Genomic DNA, 14,118 nt, shown 5'->3' with positions numbered 1-14,118 from the left:
TAAAAAAAAAAGATGGTAGAGCACTTGCCCGAGAAAGGTAAAGGTCTCAAGTTTGAGTCTCGGTCCGGCACACAGTTTTAATCTGCCAGGAAGTTTCAGAGTCTTATTTCCTTATCTTCGCAATCTCTACCTGCTTAGCCTGACGTCAGAGTCATTCTGTACTGTCTCCAGCCACAGAGACCTGAAAATTCTCAGCTTGACCCGTCGCCGTCTCACTCCTGCACGTAGCTGCTTATGTGCCAGACACGGATGGCCTCAAATCCCGTGTCACCTCAGATCTTAGCGTGAGCTTCTACGTAAGTATGTTGCAACCCATGTCTGTTCACAACACCGAGCAGTATGCACTCTTGCATTACCTTGTCGAAAGGTGAACTCACGGATACCCAGAAGATAGGGCACAGCCACCGCCCTTAACCTGCCAGAGATTAAACGCCTGCTGTCCATATTAGCGGCTAAACGAAAAGTGATAGCGCTGTGTTATCAGTGGCACCCCGTAACATCACACCAGGTGCTGTGACATTACGACAATGACGAATGTAAGCCGGTAACGTTCGTCCTCCCTCGGAGCCAGCATACACGGACGCCTCCATCATGATATGGCATGCAGAAGCATAACTTGTCTGAAAAACAGACATAGTGTGACTCCTGTTCCAGTGTTCAGCGTGCCCCTCTCTGCTGTTGCGTCATGGGAGGACGCAGTAATGGTCAAGTTGCTGAAAGCCCTCTTGAAGGGTAGTCCCGAGACCTGTGAAAGATTTCGTACGAACAGAGCTTGTTCACTTGGCGTCTCTCGCCATGATAATCTGAAATTCTCACCACAGCAGCAGTGAAGTGTTTCACGTCATTTAGGTAACGAAAAACGGAGTATGAAAACCACAAAACCAAAAGATCTAGACGTGAATACACTGGCTGTAAAAAAATTAAGCCCTCGGAAGAGAAGGAGGATACGAAATGTAGCTTCACAGTTTGAGAGGGTATATGACGTTATTTAGGTGACTGGAAAGCCGAGTCAGATTTATAAAGAACTTGAGTGTGTGAGCCCACTTATCAGATTAAAATGAAATTAATACCCTTAGCTGCATACAGGCGTTGATATAAGTAAACGGGGAAAGTTGAAAATGTGTGCCCCGACCGGGACTCGAACCCCGGATCTCCTGCTTACATGGCACACGCTCTAGCCATTTTTTTTATTAATCTCATTTTTGTTCGCTTTCGTTAGTTGCATCTGCTCGGGGCGGACGTCGTAAGACACCCGTTTAAGTTCGTCGTTGATCGATTAACTCATTTTTTCTTTTTTTTTTTCTTTTTTGTAGGAGGCAGCTAACCGTCTGACCGAACACGCTAAGCTACCGTGACGGCATCCATCTGAGCCACGGAGGACACAGAGGACAGTGCGACTGCAGGGACTTATCACTGGCACGCCTCCTGTGAGACCCACATTCGCATCTTATAGTCCCGCACTATATTCATAGTGCCCCTGCCCAGTATACTCATTACTCGCGGCTTTACTGCCGATTCCAGTAAGAGTTCGGGCACTGTTTGTGCATCCGCACAGAAGATGGTCTAATGGCCGGTGAGCCTTAACTACACTCCTGGAAATGGAAAAAAGAACACATTGACACCGGTGTGTCAGACCCACCATACTTGCTCCGGACACTGCGAGAGGGCTGTACAAGCAATGATCACACGCACGGCACAGCGGACACACCAGGAACCGCGGTGTTGGCCGTCGAATGGCGCTAGCTGCGCAGCATTTGTGCACCGCCGCCGTCAGTGTCAGCCAGTTTGCCGTGGCATACGGAGCTCCATCGCAGTCTTTAACACTGGTAGCATGCCGCGACAGCGTGGACGTGAACCGTATGTGCAGTTGACGGACTTTGAGCGAGGGCGTATAGTGGGCATGCGGGAGGCCGGGTGGACGTACCGCCGAATTGCTCAACACGTGGGGCGTGAGGTCTCCACAGTACATCGATGTTGTCGCCAGTGGTCGGCGGAAGGTGCACGTGCCCGTCGACCTGGGACCGGACCGCAGCGACGCACGGATGCACGCCAAGACCGTAGGATCCTACGCAGTGCCGTAGGGGACCGCACCGCCACTTCCCAGCAAATTAGGGACACTGTTGCTCCTGGGGTATCGGCGAGGACCATTCGCAACCGTCTCCATGAAGCTGGGCTACGGTCCCGCACACCGTTAGGCCGTCTTCCGCTCACGCCCCAACATCGTGCAGCCCGCCTCCAGTGGTGTCGCGACAGGCGTGAATGGAGGGACGAATGGAGACGTGTCGTCTTCAGCGATGAGAGTCGCTTCTGCCTTGGTGCCAATGATGGTCGTATGCGTGTTTGGCGCCGTGCAGGTGAGCGCCACAATCAGGACTGCATACGACCGAGGCACACAGGGCCAACACCCGGCATCATGGTGTGGGGAGCGATCTCCTACACTGGCCGTACACCACTGGTGATCGTCGAGGGGACACTGAATAGTGCACGGTACATCCAAACCGTCATCGAACCCATCGTTCTACCATTCCTAGACCGGCAAGGGAACTTGCTGTTCCAACAGGACAATGCACGTCCGCATGTATCCCGTGCCACCCAACGTGCTCTAGAAGGTGTAAGTCAACTACCCTGGCCAGCAAGATCTCCGGATCTGTCCCCCATTGAGCATGTTTGGGACTGAATGAAGCGTCGTTTCACGCGGTCTGCACGTCCAGCACGAACGCTGGTCCAACTGAGGCGCCAGGTGGAAATGGCATGGGAAGCCGTTCCACAGGACTACATCCAGCATCTCTACGATCGTCTCCATGGGAGAATAGCAGCCTGCATTGCTGCGAAAGGTGGATATACACTGTACTAGTGCCGACATTGTGCATGCTCTGTTGCCTGTGTCTATGTGCCTGTGGTTCTGTCAGTGTGATCATGTGATGTATCTGACCCCAGGAATGTGTCAATAAAGTTTCCCCTTCCTGGGACAATGAATTCACGGTGTTCTTATTTCAATTTCCAGGAGTGTATATATACAGGGTGTTACAAAAAGGTACGGCCAAACTTTCAGGAAACATTCCTCACACACAAATAAAGAAAAGATGTTATGTGGACGTGTGTCCGGAAAAGCTTAATTTCCATGTTAGAGCTCATTTTAGTTTCGCCAGTATGTACTGTACTTCCTCGATTCACCGCCAGTTGGCCCAATTGAAGGAAGGTATTGTTGACTTCGGTGCTTATGTTGACATGCGACTCATTGCTCTACAGTACTAGCATCAAGCACATCAGTATGCAGCATCAACAGGTTAGTGTTCATCACGAACGTGGTTTTGCAGTCAGTGCAATGTTTACAAATGCGGAGTTGGCAGATGTCCATTTGATGTATCGAGTAGCACGGGGAAACAGCCGTGGCGCGGTACGTTTGTATCGAGACAGATTTCCAGAACGAAGGTGTCCCGACAGGAAGACGTTCGAAGCAATTGATCGGCATCTTAGGGAGCACGGAACATTCCAGCCTATGACTCGCGACTGGGGAAGACCTAGAACGACAAGGACACCTGCAATGGACGAGGCAATTCTTCGTGCAGTTGACGATAACCCTAATGTCAGCGTCAGAGAACTTGCTGCTGTACAAGGTAACGTTGACCACGTCACTGTATGGAGAGTGCTACGGGAGAACCAGTTGTTTCCGTACCATGTACAGCGTGTGCAGGCACTATCAGCAACTGATTGGCCTCCACGGGTACACTTCTGCGAATGGTTCATCCAACAATGCGACAATCCTCACTTCAGTGCAGATGTTCTCTTTACCGATGAGGCTTCATTCCAACGCGATCAAATTGTAAATTTTCACAATCAACATGTGTGGGCTGACGAGAATCGCACGCAATTGTGCAATCACGTCATCAACACAGATTTTCTGTGAACGTTTGGGCAGGTATTGTTGGTGATGTCTTGATTGGGCCCCATTTTCTTCCACCTACGCTCAATGGAGCACGTTATCATGATTTCATAAGGGATACTCTACCTGTGCTGCTAGAACATGTGCCTTTACAAGTACGACACAACATGTGGTTCATGCACGATGGAGCTCCTGCACATTTCAGTCGAAGTGTTCGTACGCTTCTCAACAACAGATTCGGTAACCGATGGATTGGTAGAGGCGGACCAATTCCATGGCCTCCACGCTCTCCTGACCGCAACCCTCTTGACTTTCATTTATGGGGGCATTTGAAAGCTCTTGTCTACGCAACCCCGGTACCAAATGTAGAGACTTTTCGTGCTCGTATTGTGGACGGCTGTGATACAGTACGCCATTCTCCAGGGCTGCTGCAGCGCATCAGGGATTCCATGCGACGAAGGGTGGATGCATGTATCCTCGCTAACGGAGGACATTTTGAACATTTCCTGTAACAAAGTGTTTGAAGTCACGCTGGTACGTTCTGTTGCTGTGTGTTTCCATTCCATGATTAATGTGATTTGAAGAGAAGTAATAAAATGAACTCTAACATGGAAAGTAAGCGTTTCCGGACACATGTCCACATAACATATTTTCTTTCTTTGTGTGTGAGGAATGTTTCCTGACAGTTTGGCCGTACCTTTTTGTAACACCCTGTATATGAAGATACCATCTTCATATACACATAGTTAAGGCCCACTTATCAGGATGATGATGCACTCCTCTAGCCTGGGTGCATGCACTAATTCGGTTGGGAAGGGCGTCATAAATCAGTTCTCTCTTCTCCTGAGGCACGCTGACCCAAAACTGTTGTAACTGATGCTTGGTATCCTGTATACTGTCACTGGCACAGAGCTGACATCCGATCTGGACCCACACATGTTCTATAGGGGACAGATCTGCGGATATTTCTTACCACAAGATTACCTCAACATAACGCAGACAGTTCATAGAGGCACGTACCACGTGTAGACGACTATTGTCCTGTTTAAAAATGGCACCCCAACACTGTAGCATAATAGAGTATGCAGACACAACAGCACCTTTCTTAGCAATCATATACAACCGCTCACTTCTTGAAAGGTCTGTTCCTAAAGACTGGAAAGTAGCACAGGCCTCACCAATATTCAAGAAAGGAAATAGGAGTAACCCATTGAATAATTACAGACCCATATCACTGACCTCAATTTGCAGTAGGATTTTGGAGCATATACTGTACTCGAACATTATGAATCACCTTGAAGAAAATGACTTATTGATACATAACCAACACGGATTCAGAAAATATCGTTCTTGTGCAACACATCCCCATGAAGTAATGAGTGCTGTCGACATGGGATCTCATCGATTCCAAAGATTGGCAAAGTTTTACAGGAGTTCGAAATATAGCGGGCACTTCAATGCGAGATGCTTTTAATAATTTCCACAACGAAATTCTGTCTCGAAATCTGGCAGAAGACCCAAAGAGATTCTGGTCATACATAAAGCACACCAGAGGCAAGACGCAATCAATACCTTCACTGCGCGACAACAACGGTGAAGTCACTATGACAGGGCCACTAAATCAGAGTTATTAAACACGGTTTTCCGGAACTCCTTCACCAAAGAAGACGAAGTAAATATTCCTGAATTCCAATCAAGAACAACTGCCAAGATGAGAAACATAGAAGTAGATATTCTCGGTGTAACAAAACAGCTTAAATCACTTATTAAAGGCAAGGCCTCCGGTCCAGATTGTATACCAGTCAGGTCCTCTCAGGGTATGCTGATAAAATAGCTCCATATTTAGCAATTATATACAACCACTCGCTCACAGAAAGATCCGTACCTAATGACTGGGAAATTGCTCAAGTCACACCAATACCCAAAAAGGGAAGTAGGAGTAATCCGCTGAATTACAGACCTATATCACTAACGTCGATTTGCATTAGGGTTTTAGAACATATACTGTATTCGGACATTATGAAGTACCTCGAAGAAAACGATTTATTGGCATATAGTTAGCACGGATTCAGAAAATATCGTTCTTGTGAAACACAACTAGCTCTTTATTCTCATGAAGTAATAAATTCTATCGACAGGGGATGTCAAATTAATTCGAAATTTTTAGATTTCCAGAAGGCTTTCGACACCGTTCCTCACAAGCGTCTTCTAACCAAACTGCGTGCCTACGGAGTATCGCATCAGTTGTGCGACTGGATTCGTGATTTCCTGTCAGAAAGGTCACAGTTCGTAGTAACAGACGGAAAGTCATCGAGTAAAACAGAAGTAATATTCGGCGTTCCCCAAGGAAGTTTTACAGGCCCTCTATTGTTCCTGATCTATATTAACGACATAGGAGACAATCTGAGTAGCCGTCTTAGATTGTTTGCAGATGATGCTGTCATTTACCGTCTTGTAAAGTCATCAGATGATCAAAACGACTTGCAAAATGGTTTAGATAGGATATCTGTACGGTGCGAAAAGTGGCATTTGACTCTGAATAAAGAAATGTGTGAAGTTATTCGCACGCGTACTAAAAGAAATCAGCTAAATTTCGATTACGCGATAAGTCACACAAATCTGAGGGCTGTAAATTCAACTAAATACTTAGGGATTACAATAACAAATAACCTAAATTGGAACGATCACATAGACAATATTGTGGGTAGATCAAACCAAAGACTGCGATTCAGAACACAGGTAGAACACTTAGAAGGTGCAACAGGTCTACCAAAGAGACTGCTTACACTACGCTTGTCCGCCCTATTCTGGAGTATTGCTGTGCGGTGTGGGATCCGCATCAAGTGGGACTGACGGATGACATCGAAAAAGTACAAAGAAGGGCAGCTCGTTTTGTATTATCGCGAAATAGGAGACATAGTGTCACAGACATGAGACGTGAATTGGAGTGGCAATCATTAAAACAAAGGCGTTTTTCGTTGCGATGGGACCTTCTCATGAAATTTCAATCACCAGTTTTCTCCTCCGATTGGGAAAACATGATGTTGCCACCCACCTGCATAGGGAGAAATGATCATCACGATAAAATAAGAGAAATCAGAGCTCGAACGGAAAGATTTAGGTGTTCCGTTTTCCCACGCGCCATTCGAGAGTGGAATAGTAGAGAAGTAGTATTAAAATGGTTCGATGAACCCTCTGCCAGGCACTTAAGTGTGAATTGCAGAGTAACCGTGTAGATGTAGATGTAGATGGGTAGCATGCGAGGATGTAGTATGCCAATGACGTGCCGTTGCGCCGTCAGAGTTCCCTCAGTCAGCACTAGCCATGACCTGAAGCCATACCCGATAGCCCCTCACACCATGATGCTAGGAGTTACACCTCTGTGCCTCTCCATAGAAAGAAAGGGAACTCTCCATTGGTCGCTGCCATACTCGCCGACGATGGTCATCCGGAATACTGCAGGGTGGCGATTCATCGCTGAAAACAATGCGCTGCCATTCATCAGCAGTCCAAGCTTCCCGGTCACCACTACAAACACAGCCGTTTTGTTAACGGCAGCCTACGCACGGGACGGTAATTCCCTAGTGTGACTGCTGCTAATCTCTGACCAATTGTGTGGGATGACACAGATGTCGCAGGGAGTCCATTACTTGTTCTAGGATGGCAGGAGCAGATATGCCTGCTCTCACGTTCCGATGCAGCCCAACATCCAGCCACTGTCACATATGAAAGCACCAAAAATCTGGATATTGCACGATTCGACATGCCGGCACATTGGAGATATACACTGAAGAGGCAAAGAAACTGGTACACCTGTTTAATATCGTGTAGAGCCCCCGCGAGCATTCAGAAGTGCCGCAACACGACGTGTACGGACTCTACTAACTTCTGAAGTAGTGCTGCAGGGAATTGAGACCATGAATCCTGCAGGGCTGTCCATAAATCCGTAAGAGTAAGAGGGGATTGAGATCTCATCTGAACAGCAGGTTGCAAGGCTTCCCAGATATGTTCAATAATGTTCATGTGTGGGGAGTTTGGTGGCCAGCGGAAGTGTTTAAACTCAGAAGAGTGTTCCTGGAGCCAATCTGTGGCAATTCTGGACGTGTGGGGTGTCGCATTGTCCTGCTGGAATTGCCCAAGTCCGTCGGAATGCACAATGGATATAAATGGACGCAAATGATCAGACAGGATGCTTACGTACTTATCAATTCTCAGAGTCGTATCTAGACGTATCAGGGGTCCCATATCACACAAACTGCTCATGCCCCACACCATTACAGAACCTCCACCATCTCGAACAGTCCCCTGGTGACATGCGGGGCCCATACATTCATGAGGTTGTCTCCATACCCGTACACGTCCAACCACTCGATACAATTTGAAACGAGACTCGTCCGAGCAAGCAACATGTCATGAACAGTCTAATGTCGGTGTTGGTGGGCCCAGGCGAGGCGTAAAGCTTTGTGTCGTGCAGTCATCAAGGAAAGCCCATATCGATTATGTTTCGTTGAATGGTTCGCACGCTGACACTTGTTGATGGCCCAGCATTGAAATTTGCAGCAATTTGCGGAAGGGTTGCACTTCCGTCACGCTGAACGATTCTCTTCAGTAGTCGTTGGTCCCGTTCTTGCGGAATCTTTTTCCGACCACAGCGATGTCGGAGATTTGATGTTTTACCAGACTCCTGATATTCACGGTACACTCGTGAAATGGTCGTACGGAAAAATCCCAACTTCATCGTTACCTCGGAGATTCTGACTCCCATCGCTCGTGCGCCAAGTATAGCACCACGTTCAAACTCACTTCAATCTCGATAACCTGCCATTACAGCAATAGTAACCAACTTAACAACTGCTCCAGACAGTTCTTGTCTTATATAGGAGTTCGTGACCGCAGCGCCGTATTATGCCCGTTTATATATCTCTGTATTTGAATACGCACGCCTATACCAGTTTCTTTGGTGCTTCTGTGTACAATAAGGCACCTCTCAAACTTTGTCAGGTGCTGATAACGCTGTCTCATACGAGTATGCGGCCTCTCCGTGTCTTTTATAGTGATCACTCAGTATCTGATGCCGTTCACGCCGCTTATACGAGGGTCGTCCACAAAGTAAGTTCCGTTTCTATTTCTGTCCGCGGCAGCGCTACGATCGCAGTTCCGAGCACGCGCGGCAGTTACTTTCAAAAACAATACAATAAATTTTCAACAGCCAGAAGGTCCAAGCTTTATCTTCAGACAACGTAAGACTTGTCCAATTTAGAAAAACTTACTTTTAAAATGGCTGAAGGCCTTTGTTTTTTTTTTTTTTTAATTACAAGCATACAAATTCCAGCCATCGTCTCTGAGCCAAGGAGAAGACATGTACGCCATTTTCAGATCGCTGCTGCCGACGTGTGCTTTGTAGTGCTTCTTCATAATGTCAGCCGTAATTGAAAATGCCGCCGCGTGTGAAATGAGATCTGTGATTCGTTTTCTAACTGCAAAGAAAGTTAAGCCAAAGGAAATTCAACGGCAAATCTGCGAGGTTTACGGACAAAATGCTATGAGTGATTCAATGGTTAGAAGATGGGTCAGACTGTTCAGTGAAGGACGTGATCAAGTGCACGATGAAGAACAAAGTGGGCGCCTGTCTGTGGTTACTGATGAACTGGTTCACACAACTGAAGAGAAGATTAAGTACAACCGTAAGTTTACACTTAGTGCCCTTCCTCTGGAAGTTCCGCAAATCTCACGATCACTAATTCATGAAATTGTTACTGAAAAACTGCAATTTCGAAAACATTCCTCACGTTGGGTACACAAAACTATTACTGAAAAACACAAAAACCAACGGATGGACAGTGCACTTCAGTTTTGCACATGTTACAATGAGGAAGGCCATGGTTTTCTTTCTCGGTTAGTCACGGGGGATGAAACTTGGGCATCGTACAACACCACTGAAACAAAACGGCAGTTAGTGGAATGGAGGCACACTTCACCCCGAACGAAGGTTAAGCCTAAGCAAATGTTGACACCTCGAAAAGTCGTGTGCACCGTTTTTTGGGACTGAAAAGGCATTTTGCTGATTGATTTCTTACCACGAGGCCAAATAATCGATGCACACGGTTACTGCGAGACCATTAAGAAATAGCGCCGAGCAATACAGAACAAGCGCCGAGGATTATTGTCAAAAGGTGTTGTTTTTTTCCACGATAATGCCCGACCTCACACGGCGAATGTCACCAAGCAACTCTTGCGGGAATTTCACTGGGACGCGTTTGATCATCCTCCGTACAGCCCGGACCTCGCTCCTAGCGACTTTCATCTCTTCTTATACCTAAAATCTGTCCTTGATGGTCAACACTTCAACGATGACGAAGAGCTGAAAGAACATGTTACCACATGGTTGAATACACAGGCGGCAACCTTCTATGAAGAAGGCATACAAAATTTTGTGCCACGCTATGACAAGTGCCTACAAAATTTCGGAAGCTATGTAAAAAAGTAGTTTAACAGTTGTAGATTTTTGTACAATAAATATGTTTGCTGTATCTGTACACGTTTGTTTTACATAACCAAACGGAACTTACTTTGTGGAGGACTCTCGTATACTGCACCTGGCTTGGTAAGAAAGTTAAACACGAACCAAAAAGACTAATGAACTCTGGCGGCCGTTCTAAGTGTTACAGAGAATTGCAACTCTAATCTTGTACACACCCGCCAATGGTGCGTTTGGGTACAAAGATACAATGACATCCGACTTTGTCTTCTGGTTACTTCAGTTTTTATGTCAGGCAGTGTATATGCTGACATTTTGTGAGTGTAGTGAAAGTGAGCCCTCCTAACCTATCATTAGATGAGGGCAAATGCAGATTTTGTGTGGGAGAGCCAGGTAACTAGGGAATCCACTGAATACTCATATGTCTTAACTATAAAAGACGAAACACATCTGGAAGAGCCGGCCGGAGTGGCCGAGCGGTTCTAGGCGCTAGTCTGGAACCGCGCGACCGCTACGGTCGCCGGTTCGAATCCTGCCTCGGGCATGGATGTGTGTGTTGTCCTTAGTTAGGTTTAAGTAGTTCTAAGTTCTAGGGGACTGATGACCTGAGAAGTTAAGTCCCATAGTGCTCAGAGCCATGTGAACCACATCTGGAAAGTAAATAAATGATCAGAGAAGTTTAGGGTCTGCAACTGGTCTTACATTGTTACACTCTACAATATTTCGACTTGGCACCTGCCAGTCATCTTCAGGTGAGTCTCCGAAGACTGACGGAGACTTAACCCGTCCCACAAATTATTAGCATTCTGCGATCGTTGTGACAGATTGATCACATTACTCGGCGGGCAGTGTCCTCGCTGGTGAAACTGCGGAACTCAGCTGTCCACAGGTTTGCCGCCAGCCGTGGCCATTAGTGTACTCTGTCGTCTTCGTTTGAAGCAAATTGTGGAATGGAGTTCTAAGCATTATCCAACCGGTAACCGCTATCAGAGTTCATCAGATTTTCCGCCATGCGTGTTTCCACTGATTCTTTATTAAGGGCTCCCTAAAAGATGTACCTGTGGCCAAAATTATTGTTTTTCGTTCTCCATTGAATGTCCAGTGACGAAACTATGTTCACCAATAGCAGCCTGGGTTGGTTGCAAAAGGCGAGTGCAGCTTTGATGTTCTGTGCGGCGTTCTTCCATGGTGCGCGTGTTGTTGCCTTTGTAACCCATTCCACATTGACAAGGAGTTTTGTCAATTCCAGCCTTCACTGATCCCAGAAGTTCTGTGATCTTACACAGTGGGTAGGAAACCACTTTAAACCGAAATTACCGGAGTATTCTGGCTATTTTGAACAAAATATTGCCAGCAAAGGAAAGAAAAGCTGGGGATATTGCCGACGTGACCTCCTCTCCATCCACTTTCCGGTTTTTGCCTTTAACTGACAGCGCTCTGTTAATCTGCTGGGTAAAATATTCATTTTCCCTGATCACTGTCTTTATATGAGCAAGCTCTTCAGGCAAACAACACTACTGGCCATTAAAATCGCTACACCACGAAGATGACGTGCTAGAGACGCGAAATTTAACCGACAGGAAGAAGATGCTGTGATATGCAAATGATTAGCTTTTCAGAGCATTCACACAAGGTTGGCTCCGGTGGCGACAAGAGGAACTTTTCCAACCGATTTCTCATACGCAAACAGCAGTTGACCGGCGTTGCCTGGTGAAACGTTGTTGTGATGCCTCGTGTACGGGGAAGAAATCAGTACCATCACGTTTCCGACTTTGATAAAGGTCGGATTGTAGCCTACCGCGATTGCGGTTAATCCTATCGCGACATTACTGCTCGCATTGGTCGCGATCCAATGACTGTTAGCAGAATATGGAATCGGTGTGTTCAGGAGGGTATTACGGAACACCGTGCTGGATCCCAACGGCCTCGTATCACTAGCAGTCGAGATGACAGGCATCTTATCCGCATGGCTCTAACGGACCGTGCAGCCACGTCACGATCCCTGAGTCAACAGACTGGGACGTTTGCAGGACAACAACCATCTGCACGAACAGTTCGACGACGTTTGCAGCAGCATTGACTATCAGCTCAGAGACCATGGCTGCGGTTACCCTTGACGCTGCATCACAGGCAGGAGCGCCTGCGATGGTGTACTCAACGACGAACCTGGTTGCACCAATGGCAAAACGTCATTTTTTCGGATGAATCCATGTTCTGTTTACAGCATCATGATGGTCGCATCCGTGTTTGGTGACATCGCGGTGAACGCACCTTGGAATCGTGTATTCGTCATCGCCATACTGGCGTATCACCCGGGGTGATGGTATGGGGTGCCACTGGTTACACGTCTCGGTCAGCTCTTGTTCGCATTGACGGCACTTTAAACAGTGGACGTTACATTTCAGATGTGTTACGACCCGTGGCTCTACCTTTCATTCGATCCTTGCGAAACCTTACATTTCAGCAGGATAATGCACGGCCGCATGTTGCAGGTCCTGTACGGGCCTTTCTGTATACAGAACATGTTCGACTGCTGCCGTGGCCAGCACATTCTCAAGATCTCTCACAAATTGAAAACGTCTGGTCAATGGTGGCCGAGCAACTGGCTCGCCACAATATGCCAGTCACTACTCTTGATGAACTGTGGTGTCGTGTTGAAGCTGCATGGGCAGCTGTAGCTGTATACGCCATCCAAGCTCTGTTTGACTCATTGCCCAGGCGTATCAAGGCCGTTATTACGGCCAGAGTTGATTGTTCTGGGTAGTGATTTCTCAGGATCTATGTACCCAAAATGCGTGAAAATGTTATCACATGTCAGTTCTAGTATAGTATATTTGTCCAATGAGTACCCGTTTATCAACTGCATTTCTTCTCTGTGTAGCAATTTTAATGGCCAATAGTGTATATGAATCTGAAACTGTATGACGTACGTGTTCAAATGGCTCTAAGCACTATGGGACTTAACATAAGAGATCATCAGTCCCCTAGACTTAGAACTACTTAAACCTAACTAACCTAAGGACATCACACACACCCATTCTCGAGGCAGGATTTGAACCTGCGACCGTAGCAGCAGCGCGGTTCCGGACTGAAGCGCCTAGAACTGCTCGGCCACAGTGGCCGGCGACGTACGTGTGCTGGTGTTTTGAGCACACCCATATTGCCGGCCGGTGTGGCCGTGCGGTTAAAGGCGCTTCAGTCTGGAACCGCGTGACCGCTACGGTCGCAGGTTCGAATCCTGCCTCGGGCATTGATGTGTGTGATTTCCTTAGGTTAGTTAGGTTTAATTAGTTCTAAGTTCTAGGCGACTGATGACCTCAGAAGTTGAGTCGCATAGTGCTCAGAGCCATTTGAAGCACACCCATATTTCGCGATGGGTGATGACAACTCGACGATTATAAATGCAAGGGAGACATCATTCGTCTGCCTAACCAAAACGTCTAGGACAGGGAGACAACTTTCTTCCAATATTTCCGTACTGAATTGGATGTTCTTATTTATTTAGGTGAGATGATGTAAGCATGCAAGTCTGCAGGCCTTCATGGCCGTTGTCACTAAAGTTAAAATATTGTGGGTTGTTAGGCCGCGTCATATTTCCTCGAAAATAATCGACTTATCGACCCATTGTCCGCCCCTGGCAGCCGAGTAGTCCGCGCGACGGCTTGTCATGCCTAACGGCCCAGGTTCGATTCCCGGCTGGGTCGGAGATATTCTCTGCTCAGGGACTGGGTGTTCTGTTGTCCTTATCATTATTTCA

General features: G+C 47.0%; 1 protein-coding gene across 1 annotated transcript in view; it reads left to right on the top strand.

The window, feature by feature from the left end:
• LOC126248783 (SET and MYND domain-containing protein 4-like) overlaps positions 1-14,118 on the top strand; it is a 146,495-nt gene that overhangs the window by 106,801 nt on the left and 25,576 nt on the right. The gene's annotated exons all lie outside the window — the stretch shown is intronic.

This window comes from Schistocerca nitens, chromosome 3, assembly GCF_023898315.1.
Source record: "Schistocerca nitens isolate TAMUIC-IGC-003100 chromosome 3, iqSchNite1.1, whole genome shotgun sequence".
Lineage (NCBI taxonomy): Eukaryota > Metazoa > Arthropoda > Insecta > Orthoptera > Acrididae > Schistocerca > Schistocerca nitens.
The sequence above is the reverse complement of the archived record's forward strand: the minus strand, read 5'-3'. Positions and strand labels throughout refer to the sequence as shown.